The sequence below is a fragment of the Myotis yumanensis genome, unplaced genomic scaffold (genome assembly GCF_028538775.1).
Source record: "Myotis yumanensis isolate MYYU_CA2020_CCGP unplaced genomic scaffold, mMyoYum1.0.hap1 SCAF_10, whole genome shotgun sequence".
NCBI lineage: Eukaryota > Metazoa > Chordata > Mammalia > Chiroptera > Vespertilionidae > Myotis > Myotis yumanensis.
In genome coordinates this window covers 73,380,576-73,400,415 of record NW_027223761.1, presented here as the reverse complement: position 1 = coordinate 73,400,415, position 19,840 = coordinate 73,380,576, and the positions used below count along the sequence as shown (strand labels likewise).

The 19,840-nt window shown below is 46.5% G+C and overlaps 1 protein-coding gene across 1 annotated transcript in view; it reads right to left on the bottom strand.

Annotated features, from left to right (window-relative positions):
• Positions 1-19,835, bottom strand: part of KBTBD3 (kelch repeat and BTB domain containing 3) — a 40,519-nt gene extending 20,684 nt beyond the window's left edge. The window contains exon 1 of the mRNA XM_070425992.1: positions 19,706-19,835. The gene's annotated coding sequence lies outside the window, so the exon portion shown is untranslated. The remainder of the gene's footprint in view (positions 1-19,705) is intronic.
• Between the last annotated feature and the right edge of the window lie 5 nt (positions 19,836-19,840).

The window sequence follows — 19,840 nt, the reverse complement described above, 5'->3', positions numbered from 1 at the left end:
TATCAAGCTGTATTACAAAGCCACTGTTCTCAAAACTGCCTGGTACTGGCACAAGAACAGACATATAGATCAGTGGAATAGAATAGAGAGTCCAGAAATTAGCCCGAACCAATATGCTCAATTAATTTTTGACAAAGGAGGCATGAACATACAATGGAGCCAAGATAGTCTCTTCAATAAATGGTGTTGGGAAAATTGGACAGACATATGCAAGAAAATGAAACTAGACCACCAACTTACACCATACACAAGAATAAACTCAAAATGGATAAAGGACTTAAATGTACGACAGGAAACCATAAAAATTGTAGAAGAATACAAAGGCAACAAAATCTCAGACATATGCCAAAACAATTTCTTCACTGATACAGCTCCTAGGGCAGTTGAAACTAAAGAGAAAATGAACAAATGGGACTACATCAAAATAAAAAGCTTCTGCACAGCAAAAGAAACCATCAACAAAACAACAAGAAAACCCACCTCGTGGGAAAACATATTTGCCAACGTCATTTCTGATAAGGGCTTAATCTCCAAAATTTATAGGGAACTCATACAACTTAACAAAAAGAAGATAAACAATCCAATCAAAAAATGGGCAAAGGATCTAAATAGACACCTTTCAAAAGAGGACATTCAGAAAGCCAAGAGACATATGAAAACATGCTCAAAGTCACTAATCATCCGAGAGATGCAAATCAAAACAACAATGAGGTACCATCTCACACCTGTCAGAATGGCCATCATCAACAAATCAACAAACGACAAGTGCTGGAGAGGATGTGGAGAAAAAGGAACACTTGTGCACTGCTGGTGGGAATGCAGACTGGTGCAGCCACTATGGAAGGCAGTATGGAGGTTCCTCAAAAAATTGGAAATGGAACTCCCATTTGACCCTGTGATCCCACTTCTAGGAATATATCCCAAGAAACCAGAAACACCAATCAGAAAGGATATATGCACCCAGATGTTCATAGCAGCACAATTCACCATAGCTAAGATCTGGAAACAGCCTAAGTGCCCATCAGTAGATGAATGGATTAGAAAACTGTGGTACATCTACACGATGGAATACTATGCTGCTGTTAAAAAGAAGGAACTCCTACCATTTGCAACATCATGGATGGAACTGGAGAGCATTATGCTAAGTGAAACAAGCCAGTCAATGAAGGAAAAATACCATATGATCTCACTCATTCATGGATAATAAAGACCATTACAAACTTTTGAACAATAATAGATACAGAGGCAGAGCTGCCTCAAACTGATTGTCAAACTGCAGTGGGAAGGCCAGAGAGAGTTGGGGGGCAGGAGGGAGGGGAGTAAGAGATCAACCGAAGGACTTGTATGCATGCATATAAGCATAGCTAATGGACATAAGACACTGGGGGGTAAGGGAGGGTAGGGGTTTGTCAAGGGCGGGGGGGAAAAAAGGACACTTATGTAATACCCTTTGTAATACTTTAAGCGAAAAATAAAAATAAAATAAAATAAAATAAAAAAACAAAAGAAAAAAAAAAAACAAAATGAGAATTTTAACAAAGAATTAAAATTTTTTTAAAAATACCCAGCAATTTTAAAGTTGAAATATATGACTGGCCTGAAGAATTCATTGGAGAGTTTAAACATCAGACTCAGTCAAGCAGAAGAAAGAATCAGTTTGCTAGAAGGAGGAGCACAGAGAAAAATAAAAAATGAAAAAGTGAAGAAAGCATATGGGACTCATAGGATACCATCAAAAGAACAATATATGCATTATGAGAATGCCAAAGTAAAGAGAAAGATGAAAGGAAAGAAAGTATTTATAAAGCAATAATGGCTGAAAACTTCCCAAACCTGGAGCAAGAAATGGACATCCAGAGTCATGAGGCCCAAAGAATGCCAAATAGTGCTACACAGAGACACATCATAATGACATTGTCAAAAGTCAAAGACAGAATGATACTGAAAGAAGCAGAAGAGTAAAACATCACATACAACCCTCCCTGTCGACACCACACCCCCAATAAGACTATGGGCAGAAACTCTGCAGACCAGTAGAGAATGAGGTGATATATTTAAAATATTGAAAGAAAAAAAAATGATCAGCTAAGTATACTATACCTGGCAAAGCTGCCTCTCAGAAAAAATGAGAAGTAAAAACTTTCCCCCCGAAAAAAGCTGAGGGAGTCCATTACCACTCCACCTGCCTTACAAAAAATACTTAAGTTCCTCAAGCAGAAATAGGATGCTAACTAAAATCATGAGAATGTATGAATGTTAAGTGTAACACTAACTGGTAATGATAAATATACAGTCAAAGTCAAATTCTCTAATACTGTAATGGTGTTACATAATTGAATGACAACTCTAGTTTAAAAGTTAAAAAACAAACATATTAAAAATAACTATAAATACAATAATTTGTTACTGAATACACAAGATAAAACTGATATAAATTGAAACATCAATAACCTAAAATACACCAGGGGAGGGAGGGAGCAAAAATGTCCAGTTTATATGTTAGAAAGATTAAGTTATCAGCTTAAAGAGTGTTATATTTTATGTAAGCCTCATGGTAACCAATGAGGAAAAACCTGTAGTAATTACACAAAATATTGTGATTCAGGTGTCTAAGAATATTGCTACAAAAAGTCATCAAATCACAAAGAAGACAGAAAGATAAAAAACAAGGAACAAAGGATATACAAAACTGTCAGAACACAATTAACAACATGGCAATAGCAAGATTTTACCTAACAATAATTACTTTAAATGTAAATAGATTAAAGTCTCCAATCAAAAAACAGAATGGCTGAATGGATAAAACACAAAATCCAGCCCTAGCTGGTTTGGATCAGTGGATAGAGCATCGGCCTGCAAACTGAAGGGTCCCAGGTTCGATTCCGGCCAAGGGCACATGCCTGGGTTGATGGCTTGATCTCCAGTGGGGGGAGTGCAGGAGGCAACCAATCGATGATTCTCTCTCATCATTGATGTTTCTATCTGTTTATTCCTCTCCCTTCCTCTCTGAAATCAATAAAAATATTAAAAACAAAAACAAAGAAAACAAAATGCAAAATCCAACAATAAGCTGCCAACATAAAACTCACTTTGGCAATATACACACACAGAATGAGAGTAAAGATGTAAAGAAAGATATTTTAAACAAATGGTCATTAAAAGGAGGCAAGGGGTAGTTGTACTTATAACAACAAAAAAATGGATTTTAAGCTAAAAATGGTCAAAAGAGACAAAGATGATAATGGGGTCAATCCATCAAGAAGATATAAAAATTATAAATATTCATACACCCAACACCAGAGCATCAAAATATATAAAGCAAATATTAACAGAACTATCAGGAGGTACAAACAGCAAAACAGTAATAATTGGGGACTTTAATACCCCACTTTTAACATGGATAGATCATCCAGACAGAAAATCAATAAGGAAACAGGATTTGAACAGCATTATAGACCAAAGAGATCTAACAGATGTTTACAGAACATTCTGTCCAACAAAAGCAGAAAAATGATTCTTCTCAAGCATAAACAGAACATTTTCTAGGATAGAGACATATGTTAGGCCACAGAGTAAGACTTAGCAAATTTCAGAAGACTAAAACCATATCAACTCTGTTTTCTAGCCATAATCATATGAAACTAGAAATCAGTAACCGGAGGAAAACGAGAAAATTGGCAAATATTTGGAAATTTAACAACACATTCTTGAACAAGTAATATACAAAGAAGCAATTAAGTAGGAAATAAGAAGTATCTTGAGACAAATGCAAGTGCAATTACAACATATCAAAATTTATGAAGCAAAAGCAGTTCTAAGAGGAAAATTTATAGCAATAAATGCATAAATCAAGAAAAAGATCTCAACTAAACTAATTTTACATCTCAAGAAACTAGGAAAAGTAAGGAAATAATAAAGATTAGAGCAGAAATAAATGAAATAGGGAAAAAAAATAAAGAGACTCACAAAACTAAGACATAGTTCTTTGATTAGATGACAAAACTGTACCTAGACTAACCAGCGAAAGAGGTAGAGGTGGAGAGATCACAAATGCATAAAATTATAAATAAAAGAGGAGACATTATAACTGATATCACAGAAATACAAAGGATCATAAGAAACTACTATGAACATTTATACATCATCACACCAGATTACCTAGATGAACTGGGTAAATTCCTAGAAACAACCACCCAACTCTAACTCATGAAGAAATAGAAAATCTGACCAATACTATATGATTGAATGAATAATCAGAAACCTCCCAACAAAGAGAAGTCCAGGAGCAGATGGATCGATGGGCAAAATTTACCAAACATTTAATAAAAAAGAATTAAGGCCAATCCTTCTCAAACATTTCCAAAACAACTGAAGAGGAAGGAACACATAAACTCATTTTACTAGGCCATCATTACTGTGATACCAAGCCACATAAAGCCATTACATAAAACTAGATGCCAATCTCTAATAAATATAGATGCAAAAAAATCTCAACAAAATATAAGCAGGCCAAATTCAACAGCATATTATAAAAAGACTAGAGGCCCGGTGCACAAAAATTTGTGCACTCGGGGGTAGGGGGTCCCTCAGCCTGGCCTTTGCCCTTTAGCAGTCTGAGATCCCTCGGGGGTGACCACTTGCTGGGTTAGGCCTGCTCCCTGGGGGGATTGGGCCTAAGATTGCAATCAGACATTCCTCTGGCAGCCCGGCAGCCCTCGGGGGATGTCCACTTGCCAGCGGGGAGCAGACCTAAGCTGCAGTCAGACATCCTTAGCGCTGCTGAGGAGGCAGGAGAGGCTCCCACCACCACTGCTGTACTGGCAGCCATCAGCCTGGCTTGTGGCTGAGCAGAGCTCCCCCCTGTGAGAGTGCACTGACCACCAGAGGGCAGCTCCTGCATTGAGCATCTGCCCCCTGGTGGTCAGTGTGTGTCATAGTGACTAGTCATTCCCAGTCTTTCTGCTGTTAGGGTCAGTTTGCATATTACCCTTTTATTATATAGGATAGAGGCCTGGTGCAAGGGTGGGGGCCGGCTGGTTTGCCCTGAAGGGTGATCCGGATCAGTGTGGGGGTCCCCACTGGGGTGCCTGGCCAGCCTGGGTGAGGGGCTGAGGGCCGTTTTCAGGCTGGCGGCCGACTGAAGCTCCCAGCCTCTTTTTTTTTCTTTTCTTTTTTTTTATTATTCTGGGATTTATTTACCTTCTATAGCTGTCACTGGAGCTGAGAGCCGGCTCCAGCTCTGAGGCCGTGGCTGGCTGAAAGCAGGTATCTGGGGTTTGTTTAGCTTCTATAATTGAAACTCTGTTGCCATCACTGGTGCTCTAACCTCTGAGCCTGCTGCCAGCTGAAAGCAGGTACCTGGGGTTTGTTTAGCTTCTATAATTGAAACATTGTTGCATCCAGAGCTCAGAGCTGGGCCGCGGCAGGGGGGAACCTTGACTTCCTCCATCACTGGAGCAAGCAAGCCTCCTGTTCGCTTCTGCTGCGTGGCTGCCGGCCGCCATCTTTGTTGGCAGTTAATTTGCATATCCTGCTGATTAGCCAATGGGAAGCATAGCAGAGGTATGGTTAATTACCACGTTTGTCTGTTATTAGATAGGATTATATTCCATGATTCATCCCTGGTATGCAACTTACACAAAACAGTAAATGTGATTCATTACATTAATTAAAAAGATACAAATCATACGATCACTCAATAGATACAGAAAAAGTATTTGAAAATTCAGTCTCTATTCATAAAAATTCTCAATGAACTAGACCTAGAGGTTATTATGTGAAGCAAAATAAGCCAGTCAGAGAAAGACAAATATCACATGATCTTACTTATATGTGGAATCTAAGGGACAAAATAAACTGACAAAGAGAATAGATCCAGAGGCACAGAAGCATGCAACAGACTAAAGAATCTTGGAGAGAAGGGGAGAGGCGGGCAGTAAGAGATTAACCAAAGAACTTATATGTACATATGCATTGCCCATGGCCACAGACAATAGTGCTGTGAAGGCCTGAAGTGGGACGGGAACCAGATGGAGGAGCAATGGGGAAAAGAGAAGGGACATCTACAATACTCTCAATAATAAAGACCAAAAAAATCTCAACACAATAATACAGGCAAACTATGACAAGCCCACAGCTAACATCAGACTCAATTGTGCAAAGTTGAAGGCTTTTTCTCTAATATTGGACTTAAGAAAAGAGTGCCCACTCTCACCACTATTCAACATAGTAGTGGAAGTTCTAGCCAGAGTAATCAGGCAAGAAAATAAATGAAAGGCATCAGAAGTAGAAAGGAAGTCAAACTGTCTTTTTTACAGATAACATGATTTTCTATATAGAAAGGCGTAAGGACTCCACCAAAAAAAGTGTTAGAACTAATAAATGAATTCAGTAAAGTGGCAGGATACAAAATTAACATACAAAAATTCGTAGTACTAACAACAAATTATCTAAAAATGAAATAATAATAACAATTCCAATTACAATAGCATCAAAACCGATAAAATACACAGGAATAAATTTAACCAAGTAAGTGAAAGATTTATACACTGAAAACTAAAAGACACTGATTAAATAACTTAAATAAATGGAAAGATAACCTGTGTTCATGGATCAGAAGAATTAATATTGTTAAAATGTCCACACTACCCAAAGCCATCAGTAGATTCAATGCAATCCCTATCGAGATTTCCAAGGCATGCACTGACAGTAGGTTGGAGTGTCTGAAAACCAAAAAGGGTTTCAGGTTTGATTCCGGCCAGGGCACGTATAGGAGGAAACCAAAAGATGTCTCTCTCTCTTTCTCTCTCTCAAATCAAAAAAAAAAAAAAAAAAAAAAAGATTTCCAAGGCATTTTTCACAAAAAAGAAAAAACAATCCTAAAATTCATATGGAACTGAAGACTCTAAATAGCCAAAACAATTCTGAGAAAAAAAACAACATCAGACACATCACATTTCCTAATTTTAAACTATATTACAAGGGTATAGTAATCAAAGCCATATGATACTGGCATAAAAACAGACACACAGACTAGTGGAAAAGAATCGAAAGCTCTTACAGAATCAACTAATATTTGATAGGAAGCCACAAATACTCAATGGAGGGAAAACACTTTCTTTAGTAAATAATGCTGGGAAATTGGATATTTACATGCAAAAGAAGTGAAACTAGACCTCTATCTCATACCACTCACAAACATTAACTCAAAATCAATTAAAGATGTAAATGTAACACCTGAAACCATAAAACTCTTAGAAGAAAAATAGAGAATAAGCTCCTTGCCATTAGTAATAGCAATGATTTTTTTGGATCTGACAGCTAAAGTCAGGCAACAAAAACAAAAATAACCAATGACACTACATCAAAGTAAGAAGCTTCTGCACAGTAAAAGAAACAGTCAACAAAATAAAAAGGCAACCTATAAAATGGGAGGAAATATTCTGCAATCACATATCTAAGGTGTTACAATCCAAAATATATAATATACAGCCCTCGCCAGTTTGCTCAGTGGTTAGAGTGTCGGCCCACAGACTGAAGGGTCTCGGATTGGATTCCTGGTCAAGGGCACATACCTGGGTTGTAGGTTCCCTCCCCATTCCTGTTTGGGGCGCATGCAGAAGGCAATCAGTCGATGTGTCTCGTTCACATCGGTATTTCTCTCTTTCTCTCCCCATCTCCCCTCCCTTCCACTCTCTCTGAAAAACAACTGAAAAAACATCCTCAGGTGAGGATTAACAACAACAACAACAACTCAGCAGCACAAAAGCTCCAACTAATCCAATTAAAATGGGCAGTCGCCCTAGCTGGTTTGGCTCAGTGGATAGAGTGTCGGCCTGTAGACTGAAGGGTCCCGGGTTCAGTTCTGGTCAGGGGCACATGCCTAGGTTGTGGGCTTGATCCCCAAGAGGGAGGCGTGCAGGAGGCAGCTGATCAATGATTCTTTTCATCACTGATGTTTCTATCTCTCTCTCCCTCTCTCTTCCTCTCTGAAATTAATAAAAATATATTTTAAAAATAAATAAATAAAAATAAAAATGGGCAGCCAGGCTGGTATGCCTCAGTGGTTGAGCATCAACCTATGGTTCAATTCCTGGTCAGGGCACATGCCAGGGTTGCAGGCTCAATCCCAAAAATTTATAAATAATTTTTTATAGCAGCTTTAAACTGAAAGCAACCAAAATGCTGCTCAATAGATAAATGAGTATACAACTATGGTACATCCATACCATGGAATATATTCACCCTTAAAAAGGAATAAATTATTTATAAAATAACTCAGATGAATTTTAAGGGCATTGTGATGAGTGAAAAAAGTCAATCTCTAGAAGTCATATACCATATGATTCCATATCTATAATATTCTTGAAATGACAAAATTAGAGACACGGAATACAGATTAGTGGTTTCCAGGGATTGAGATTATGGTTCACAATCCTCTACTGTGACTGAGGAAGATGAGGAGGTAGGTATGCACAAGGTGTCGTGGGGACTAGGAGGGGTGAGGTAGGCACAAGAAGACCTTTGCAGTAATCTATAATCTGTAACTGGATTGTGGTGGTAGTCACAGGGATCTATCTATACATGTGATAAAACGACAGAACTGTATGTACTAATAACAAATTCCTGGTTTTGATTTTGGTCAATAATTTATATAAGTTATAACCACTGAAGAAACTGAGTGAAGGATACATGTGACCACTCTATACTATCTTTATAAGTTCCTGTATCTGCAATGTTTCAAAATAAAAATTGAAAGAAAAATACAATAAAATATAAATTCAGTTCAGAAACTATTTTGATATCCCAGCTTTGTTTTAATTTAAAACACATAGAAAATGCAAAGAAAACATTGTTTTTTGGTATCCATATGTGGTTCCTCAGTTTTTTAAAACAAGTTGAATGTAAGACAAAACAGCTAAAAGGTACCCAAACCTGAAACTTTCAAAAGGATAAAAACTATATTTCTGCATAGTGGCACAAATCTTGAGGATATCAATTTTAAAAAGCCCATACAGCCCTGGCCTGTGTGGCTCAGTTGGTTGGAGCATCACCCCATGTGCCAAAAGGCTGTGGGTTCAATTCCCAGTCAGGGCACATACCTAAGTTGCTGGTTTGATCCCTGTCAGGGCGTGTAGGGGAGGAGCCTATAGATGCTTGTCTCTCATATTGATGCTTTTCTTTCTTCCTCTCTCTCTCTCTCTCTCTCTCTCTCTCTCTCTTTTTCCCTTCCTCTCTAAAAAACAAATAAATAAAATCTCATACGTAGCTATTCACTTGTATAAAGTTGCTAAAAGTTAAAACCTTTCATGTATATCCTAATGACAAATCTAAAAAAGCTGAAATTTTTATTTCTTATATTTGTTTTGAGTAAGGGTCCTACATGGCTCATCAGTTACTAGTGACTTCTATTGAGGCTCTCTGAGGGTTTGGCTTGCCCATCTGCCAAGTGGACACACCAATCACACTGTACTATTGTAATGCTTAATTGATATCATGAATATTAAATATTATCAAGTGGTATGCAAAGATTAATGGTTAAAATCAATAATAACATGTACTGAGAACCAAGATGGCGGCGTAGGGAGCGGACCTGTGTGTGCTGCTCTCTCACAGCATCATTGAAACTATCAACTATGAAGTAAACAACCGCCACTCAGAACCATGGGGAAGTTGGCCCAGTGGGAGATCTACAACTGGAGGAAAAGAAAGAAGCGCAGTGAGACTGAGTGGGAGCTACGGAGGCACCAAAACCAGAGGTACGCAGTCACACGCCACGCGGGCTGCAAATGGATTCTCGGTTTTTTACGAACCCTCGAATCCTCTGGGCTTGCTCGGGGCGGGTCTCTGAGGCCCCAGATCCCACAGGGAGAGGCGGCCACGGCCTTGCAGTGGTCGGAGAGCGAGGGAAGCTCTGATACACGGCTGCTCGCCGGCACCGAGGGACAAGAAGTCCTGGTGTCCCGGAGAGGCGAGGGGCGCGGAGACGCCGCCATCGCTATTTCCTCCACGCTGGTGACTCCCTGTGACCCCGCCCTACCCTCAGGGCTGTGCCAGAGGCACAAGAGGGAATGACTGTGCTTTTACAAACTCTCAAATCCACTGAGCTGGTTCGGGCGGGTCTCTGAGGCCCCAGGCTCCAAGGCGAGAGACGGCACGGCCTTCCAGCGGTCAGGAAGCGAGGGAGGCTCTGGCGCTCGGCTGCTCGCCGGCACTGGGGGACGCAAAGCCCTGGTGTCCTGGATAGGCAAGGGGCCGCTGAGTCTCCGCCCCGGCGACTCCCTGTGACCCCGCCCTACGCAATTTACATTCCCATCTGGGGTGTGCCAGACCCACAAGTAGAAGCGCCTTCTTCTGCAAACTTTCAAATCCACTGAGCTGGTTCAGGCGGGATCATGAAGCACCAGACCCTACGGGGAGAGGCAGCACGGCCTTGCAGCCATCAGAAAGCGAGGGAGACTCTGTTGCACAGCTGCTCACCGGCACTGGGGGACACAAAGCCCTGGCAGAGAGTCAAGGGGCCGCGGAGACTCAGCCAGTGCTATTTGCTCCGCCATGGCGACTCCCTGAGACTCAGCCCTAATCAATTTACATCCCCATCCAAGCTGTGCCAGGTGCACAAAAAGACCCACCTGCGCTTTTGCAGCCTATCCCAACAAATTGCAGACTTCAACTGCTCGCAGCCATGAGAGACACACTCAAGAAGCAGACCCAGGAGAACCAGGATGGCGGCATAAGGAAGAGACCTGTGCGTGCTACCTCACACAACAACATCGAAACTACCAAATATCAGACAAACACCTATCATACAGAACCATGGGAAACTTGGCCCAGTGGAAGCTCTACAACTGGAAGGAGAGAAAGAACATTGAGACTGAGTAGGATGTGACACCAAGTACAGAGCCCAACCCAACAAACTGCAGATTTCAACTCCTCGCATAGAAAGAAGCGCATAGAGACTGAGTAGGATGTGCTGAAGCACCAAGTACAGAGCCCATCCCAGCAGGCTGCAGATTTCAGCTCCTTGCATCTGGGAGGGACGCAATCGGGGGGCAGAGTCGGGTCCGGGGCCGGCCAGGGCTGGGCTTGACTCGGCCGGCACTGTGGAACTGCTGTACCAGCAAGCGCACAAACATGCCCACTGGTCCCAGTCTCTGGTGGGGCGCTGCGGGACAGCAGACAAGCAGTCTGTGCACTTGGTGGAGGGCAGGAGCGCTGGATGTGCAACCACCAGGAACGCCTGGAGATTTTGTCTAGTGGGGAGCCGCCGGCAGTGGACAGAAGGCCAAACTTCCTGTTTCCCCGGTAAGGCTGGGATGGCCCCGGTGAGGTTGAAACAGCCCCCGTGAGGTAGGGACGACCCCAGTCAGGTCGAAACAGCCCCGGTGTGGTAGGGACAACCCCGGTGAGGTTGAAACGGCCCCCGTGAGGTAGGGACGACCCCAGTCAGGTCGAAACGGCCCCGGCGTGGTAGGGACAACCCCAGTCAGGTTGAAACGGCCCCCGTGAGGTAGGGACGACCCCGGTGAGGTTGAAACAGCCCCCGTGAGGTAGGGACGACCCCAGTCAGGTCGAAACGGCCCCGGCGTGGTAGGGACAACCCCGGTGAGGTTGAAACGGCCCCGGTGTGGTAGGGACAACCCCGGTGAGGTTGAAACAGCCCCCGTGAGGTAGGGACGACCCCAGTCAGGTCGAAACGGCCCCGGTGTGGTAGGGACGACCCCGGTGAGGTTGAAACAGCCCCCGTGAGGTAGGGACGACCCCAGTCAGGTTGAAACGGCCCCCGTGAGGTAGGGACGACCCCAGTCAGGTCGAAACGGCCCCGGCGTGGTAGGGACAACCCCAGTCAGGTTGAAACGGCCCCCGTGAGGTAGGGACGACCCCGGTGAGGTTGAAACAGCCCCCGTGAGGTAGGGACGACCCCAGTCAGGTCGGAACGGCCCCGGCGTGGTAGGGACAACCCCGGTCAGGTTGAAACGGCCCCGGTGTGGTAGGGACAACCCCGGTGAGGTTGAAACAGCCCCCGTGAGGTAGGGACGACCCCAGTCAGGTCGAAACGGCCCCGGTGTGGTAGGGACGACCCCGGTGAGGTTGAAACAGCCCCCGTGAGGTAGGGACGACCCCAGTCAGGTCGAAACGGCCCCGGTGTGGTAGGGACGACCCCGGTGAGGTTGAAACAGCCCCCGTGAGGTAGGGACGACCCCAGTCAGGTCGAAACGGCCCCGGTGTGGTAGGGACGACCCCGGTGAGGTTGAAACAGCCCCCGTGAGGTAGGGACGACCCCAGTCAGGTCGAAACGGCCCCGGTGTGGTAGGGACGACCCCGGTGAGGTTGAAACAGCCCCCGTGAGGTAGGGACGACCCCAGTCAGGTCGAAACGGCCCCGGTGTGGTAGGGACAACCCCAGTCAGGTTGAAACGGCCCCCGTGAGGTAGGGACGACCCCGGTGAGGTTGAAACAGCCCCCGTGAGGTAGGGACGACCCCAGTCAGGTCGAAACGGCCCCGGCGTGGTAGGGACAACCCCGGTCAGGTTGAAACAGCCCCGGTGTGGTAGGGACAACCCCGGTGAGGTTGAAACAGCCCCCGTGAGGTAGGGACGACCCCAGTCAGGTCGAAACGGCCCCGGCGTGGTAGGGACAACCCCAGTCAGGTTGAAACGGCCCCCGTGAGGTAGGGACGACCCCGGTGAGGTTGAAACAGCCCCCGTGAGGTAGGGACGACCCCAGTCAGGTCGAAACGGCCCCGGCGTGGTAGGGACAACCCCGGTCAGGTTGAAACAGCCCCGGTGTGGTAGGGACAACCCCGGTGAGGTTGAAACAGCCCCCGTGAGGTAGGGACGACCCCAGTCAGGTCGAAACGGCCCCGGTGTGGTAGGGACAACCCCGGTGAGGTTGAAACAGCCCCCGTGAGGTAGGGACGACCCCAGTCAGGTCGAAACGGCCCCGGTGTGGTAGGGACGACCCCGGTGAGGTTGAAACAGCCCCCGTGAGGTAGGGACGACCCCAGTCAGGTCGAAACGGCCCCGGTGTGGTAGGGACGACCCCGGTGAGGTTGAAACAGCCCCCGTGAGGTAGGGACGACCCCAGTCAGGTCGAAACGGCCCCGGCGTGGTAGGGACAACCCCGGTGAGGTTGAAACGGCCCCCGTGAGGTAGGGACGACCCCAGTCAGGTCGAAACGGCCCCGGTGTGGTAGGGACGACCCCGGTGAGGTTGAAACAGCCCCCGTGAGGTAGGGACGACCCCAGTCAGGTCGAAACGGCCCCGGCGTGGTAGGGACAACCCCAGTCAGGTTGAAACGGCCCCCGTGAGGTAGGGACAACCCCAGTCAGGTTGAAATGGCCCCGGTGTGGTAGGGACAACTCCGGTCAGGTTGAAACAGCCCCGGTGTGGTAGGGACAACCCCGGTGAGGTTGAAACGGCCCCCGTGAGGTAGGGACGACCCCAGTCAGGTCGAAACGGCCCCGGCGTGGTAGGGACAACCCCGGTCAGGATGAAACGGCCCCCGTGAGGTAGGGACGACCCCAGTCAGGTCGAAACGGCCCCGGTGTGGTAGGGACGACCCCGGTGAGGTTGAAACAGCCCCCGTGAGGTAGGGACGACCCCAGTCAGGTCGAAACGGCCCCGGCGTGGTAGGGACAACCCCAGTCAGGTTGAAACGGCCCCCGTGAGGTAGGGACGACCCCGGCGAGGTTGAAACAGCCCCCGTGAGGTAGGGACGACCCCAGTCAGGTCGAAACGGCCCCGGCGTGGTAGGGACAACCCCGGTCAGGTTGAAACGGCCCCGGTGTGGTAGGGACAACCCCGGTGAGGTTGAAACAGCCCCCGTGAGGTAGGGACGACCCCAGTCAGGTCGAAACGGCCCCGGCGTGGTAGGGACGACCCCGGTGAGGTTGAAACAGCCCCCGTGAGGTAGGGACGACCCCAGTCAGGTCGAAACGGCCCCGGCGTGGTAGGGACGACCCCGGTGAGGTTGAAACGGCCCCCGTGAGGTAGGGACGACCCCAGTCAGGTCGAAACGGCCCCGGTGTGGTAGGGACGACCCCGGTGAGGTTGAAACGGCCCCCGTGAGGTAGGGACGACCCCAGTCAGGTCGAAACGGCCCCGGCGTGGTAGGGACAACCCCAGTCAGGTTGAAACGGCCCCCGTGAGGTAGGGACGACCCCGGTCAGGTTGAAACGGCCCCGGTGTGGTAGGGACAACTCCAGTCAGGTTGTAACAGCCCCGGTGTGGTAGGGACAACCCCGGTGAGGTTGAAACGGCCCCCGTGAGGTAGGGACGACCCCAGTCAGGTCGAAACGGCCCCGGCGTGGTAGGGACAACCCCGGTCAGGTTGAAACGGCCCCCGTGAGGTAGGGACGACCCCGGTGAGGTTGAAACGGCCCTGGTGAGGCTCAGACGGCCCTGGTGAGGTTGAGACTGCTCCAGTGAGGCTGGGACAAATAAAGGGGACCAGTATGGACTGATGAACAGGTGTAGATACAGAAGCAGAGCAACATTGAACAGAATGTTAAACTACAATGGGGAGCCTGGGGAGGGTTGGGGGGGGGATTAAGAGACCAACTGAAGGACCTATATGCATGCATATAAGATTAACCAATGGACACAAGACACGGGACGGGGGGGGGGCGGGGGGTAGGGGCCGAGGGAATGTCATGGGGGGGAAAAAGGAGACATATGTAACACTCTTTGTAATACTTTAAGAAATAAAAATTATTATAAAAAAAAAAAAAAAAAAAAAAAAAAAAAAAAAAAAAAAAAAATAATAACATGTACTTAGCCAGTAATATTATTTTAATTCTGGGCAAAATATCTGTAAGGCATTTTTCCCCTCCAAACATTATGCAAATTCAATATCATATTTCATTAATTTTGACACTTTTTTCTACATTTAATATATCTAAAATTGATAGGTCTTAAAATCACATTTGCTCAGGGAGTAGTCATGCCATATTTGTAACTATGTGTACAGGCCTCAAAGTGTGAAGAATGGGTATCAGCATCTTAAAGAAAACCCTGGAGATAGATAATAATGGATATGCATTTAAGAAATGACACATCATTAATGTTCATAACAGAGAACGGTATGTGGTAAAATATGGACATCAAGAAAGTGAATTAGAAGAGTTAAAGACTCTGAATGTGAAGAAGTTTTAAGAGCATCTCAACTAATTTTGCTTATATATTTTTTTATATATGTACTAGGGGGATACATAATTTTTTTAGAAAAGGAATTTGACTTCATTGGTCCCCCCAGTGATATTAGTTTGGTCACTGATGTTTTAATAAAGAGCATGATTTCTGGCCTATTCTATTCCATATTTGTTATAGAGTGCTAACTACATTGCCAGGTACCAAATTAGGCACTAGAGATAGCATCCTATATAATAAAGAGGTAATATGCAAATTAAACCTCACGCCATCACAAAGATGGCTGTGCCCACAGCAGAGGCGGGGTTCCTATAATGAGCCATAACAAGCGGTCAGCAGGGACCTGAGGCTGCGTAGCGCCAGGCCGGGCGGGGGGGGGTGGGGGAGGGAGGGACTTCAGGCTGCACTCCCTGCCCAGTGGGGCTTGAGGGGGGACTTCAAAGCACCCTCCCAGCCTGGTCCTGATCAGGGGACCTCAGGCCGCACCCCCCACCCGGTGGGGCTTGACTGGTACCTCAGGCCACGCCCCCCGCCCCGGTGCCAGGACAGGGGACCTGAGGCTGCGCCCCCCGCACAGCACTGGGCTGGGGGACCTCAGGCCTGCCCCACACCTGGCAAGGCTTGATGGGAGACCTCAGGCCACGCCCCCCACCCCGGTGCCAGGCCAGGGGACCTCACGCTGTACCCCCAGCCCAGCGGGGCTTGACGGGGGACCTCAAGGTGCACCCCCCCACCCTGGTCCAGGGGACCTCAGGCCGTACCCCTCGCCTGACAGGGCTTGATGGGGGACCTCAAACCTCGCACCCTGCCCTGGCGCCTGGCCGGGGGACCTGAGGGTGCACCGAGGGACCTGAGGCTGCACCCTCCACCCGGCATGCACCGGGGGACCTGAGGCTGGGCCTGGCGGGGCTTGACGGGGGTGGGGCCGGCCGGGTCTGGATCTCACCTAAGGGAGTGGGGCTGGCCAGGTCTGGGTCTCACACGATTTTGAGGAATGCATAGGTGGGCTGGAACTTGACTCTGGGTCCCACAGCGGGCCCCAGACTCTGACAGAAGGAAGATTTTCATATACATTTTACTAATTTTCTTTCCTATCTCACACTTCTATTATAGAGAAAGGGCAAATAGCAATATTAAAATATTTCCTCTAATTAATTCCCTTTTAATGTGCACGAATTTTGTGCACAGGGCTACTAGTGGAGAATAAAGTCAGATTTGATCCCTGGTTTCTTGGCATTTAGTATCTAGTGAAAAAGACTGACAAATTATAAATTATTATAAACACTGTGAAGAAACACCTAAGAAAAGGAAATAAAAATGAACACTGTGAGGGGAAGTATTCAATTTCAGATAAAAATGGTAACAGTGAACACTTACATATGTGTTACTATGTGTCAGGCTCTGTACTCCATACTTTACATATTCATTAATCTTCTAAACCACTATTGTCCCCATTTTATACACAGGGAAAAGGAAGCTTTGAGAATTTAACTAAATTGCCCAAGATGATGTAGCAAATAAATAGGGAGCTGGCATGTAAACTCACAGTCTGATCCCAGGTCCCTGTTTTCATCCATTACAACATTAGGGAGAGAGAGTCTTTCTGAGAAAAGTGTCATTTAAGTTGACACCTGAATAATGAGAAGGTAAGGGGCTGCTGAACAAAATGTGTATAAAGCCCTCAAGTGGGAAAGGGTCCCAAGAAGACAGGGCGCTTACAAGCATCAAATTCTGTCTTACAGCAAGGTGCAGGGGGCAGGATTATAAAGGGGAAGGGGCTAAGGTGAGGCTGGGCGTCTGCAGATGTCAGCTTTTGTAATTAGTCATCAAGGGGGTGAGATGATTTGATGAGATGATGTTTTGACTCCTGGTGGGACCCTGCTTATCGGTTCTGCTTGTGGATTCACAGCTGAGTAACCTCCCTAATTACTTCACACAGCCCTTGAGAAGGAAACTGTAAGAAAAACTTACCCTCTTATCCTATGTAATAAAAGGGTAATATGCAAATAAACTGACTGACGCAACGACCGGTTGCCATGATGCACACTGACCACCAGGGGGTAGACGCTCAATGCAGGAGCTGCCCCCTGGTGGTCAATGTGCTCCCACAGGGGAAGCATCACTTAACCAGAAGCTGGGCTGACATCCCCCGAGGGCTCCTGGACTACAGAAAGGGCACAGGCCGGCCTGAGGGATCTCTCCCGCCCCTCCCCACCCTCCCAGTGCACAAATGTCGTGCACTGGACCTCTAGTTCACATATAAAAAACTTAACCCCCTGTTCACATAAGTATATGTCTTAAGATTTAAAGTGATTATTTCTGCCCTAACCGGTTTAGCTCAGTGGATAGAGCGTCGGCCTGTGGACTGAAGGGTCCCAGGTTCGATTCCAGTTAAGGGCATGTACCTTGGTTGCGGGCACATCCCCAGTAGGGGGTGTGCAAGAGGCAGCTGATCGATGTTTCTCTCTCATTGATGTTTCTAACTCTCTATCCCTCTCCCTTCCTCTCTGTAAAAATCAATAAAATATATTTTAAAAAAATAAAATAAAATGATTATTTCTCAGATTAATGCAGGTGCCCTATCTCTTAGGTTATAAGTCACCCCTATCACTTTCATCGCTGGGATATAGTTAACGAGAGCTAGGAGGTAGGTGAGATAGGGCTCCAGAAGGCCAGTGCTCCCTCATGCAGGATCCCATAAGCCACAAGAACCTGAAATTTTATTCTAAGTGCAACTGGAATCACAGAAGATTTTGAACTGAACAGTGACAGGATCTGATTTATATATATATTTTTTTGATTTATATTTTTAAGTATCATTCTGGCTGATGTTTGAAGAATGAATTTTAAGAAGGTAAGAGAAATCGAGTCCAAGTTACTCATTTATTCAACAAATTTAAAAAGTTTACGGAGTAGCTAATATGGTGGCAAGCTCTACCCAAGGTACTGCAACTACAGCAAAAACAATACAAAGTCCTGCACTCTGGAATAAACTTTAGAGTGGCACACACACACACACCTCTTTCTGCTAATCAACAATTTCTTCCACTCTACTGAACATTTTCCATCAATGTACAAATTTTAGTACCTACCATCTTTAAATAAACATCAAACAAAACTATATCCTTTGACCTTTTATTCCCTCCCCTCTAGCTATCATCCCATTTGTTACACCCTAATTGAGAAAAACTTCTTTAATGAACAGTCTATAGTGCCCTGGCTGGTTTGGCTCAATGGATAGAGCATCGGCCTATGGATTGAAGGGTCCTGGGTTCGATTCTGGTCAAGGGCACATGTCTGGGATTGTGGATTCTGTCCCCAGTAGGGGGTGTGCAGGAGGCAGCCTATCAATGATTCCCTCTCATCACTGATGTTTCTACCTCTCTCCCTCCCTCACCCTTCCTCTCTGAAATCAATAAAAACAAAAAAGTCTATAGTTCTTCACCTCCAGTTAGCAGAAACCACTATAATCAAGGTCCTCTCTTTCACCACACTAAAACAAGTATTAGTAAGTAGAATGTCTTATACTTTACATATCTTTACATTTTCTCTTATTGTAGCATTTCTGTACATGCTTTATCTATCTGCTTTGCCAGACTGTAAACTCTGCAAGATGGTAAGCAGACCTTAAATGTCACACATTGCCACGGACTTTTATCGTAAACTCATATATCAAGCAAGGAATTCATTTTACAGCTCTTTGCAGACTTGTGTATGTATGTGTTCAAAAGCCCATTTATCTGCAAAGTATTGCAGGGGGCTCATGATATCACGAAAAGCTAATGGAAACAGGCATAGATGCAAACAGAACACAACCCTCGTTGAAGGGTACGATTGTGTTCATTCCTATTGCTGGCCTTTTACTGGCATTGCTTGGCAACCGAAGGAAGAAGCGCATCTGAATCCCACCGTGTGTGTAGCATTGAACCAACCAGAGTCAGGCATTGGCATTCATCTGCAGAGATCACCTTTCCCCTGGACCCGTCCCCGGGAGGGGCTTTGATCACTAGGGCTGTCCTAGGAGTCACCGACAGTCTACCTGGAACAACTGTGGGCGCAGAGACATCAGTAAAAATAACTGAGCAGAGACAGTAGGTCGGAAGGGCTGCTGCAGTTATTTAACTCGGCTCTGCGGCTTTTAGAGCAAGGACCTGTGATACGTGGACCCACTGGTGCCTCAGCGAGAGAATCCTCAGTTTTCTCCCCCGGGGTTTGGTCCAGGCTTGGCAATCGCAGAGCAGCCTGAGTCACTTGATGGTGAGAACAAAGGGTCAACAGGAGCCCAGCGGCTCGGGCTCGGGGGCAGCCTCGGCCCCACTGGGCTCCTGGGGGCAGAAGTGTCCTAGGTGAGCGGAGGGGTCCAACCAAGGGGGTGGGGGCGGGGGGAGGAAGGCAAGTCCAACCAGCACCAGGCAGTCCCTTCCCAGACGCGGGACCGAACGCGAAGGAGCGGCAGAGGCAGCCGAGGCCAAGGGGATCCTCTCTCCTGTGGGCCCCGGGGGTCTCCTGGAATCAGACGCCATCACCCGACTCGGTCCGACCCCAGAGATCACCCACCTGCAACCGCGGCATCCGAAGTCTCCACCCCGGTCTCTCTGCCTCCGGAGGGCTGGCTGCGATTGGCTTGCACCGCTGTCCCGTTAGCTCTTTGCCGAGTGTGAGTGGCATCACTCGCCGGCTCCTGGCCTTGGT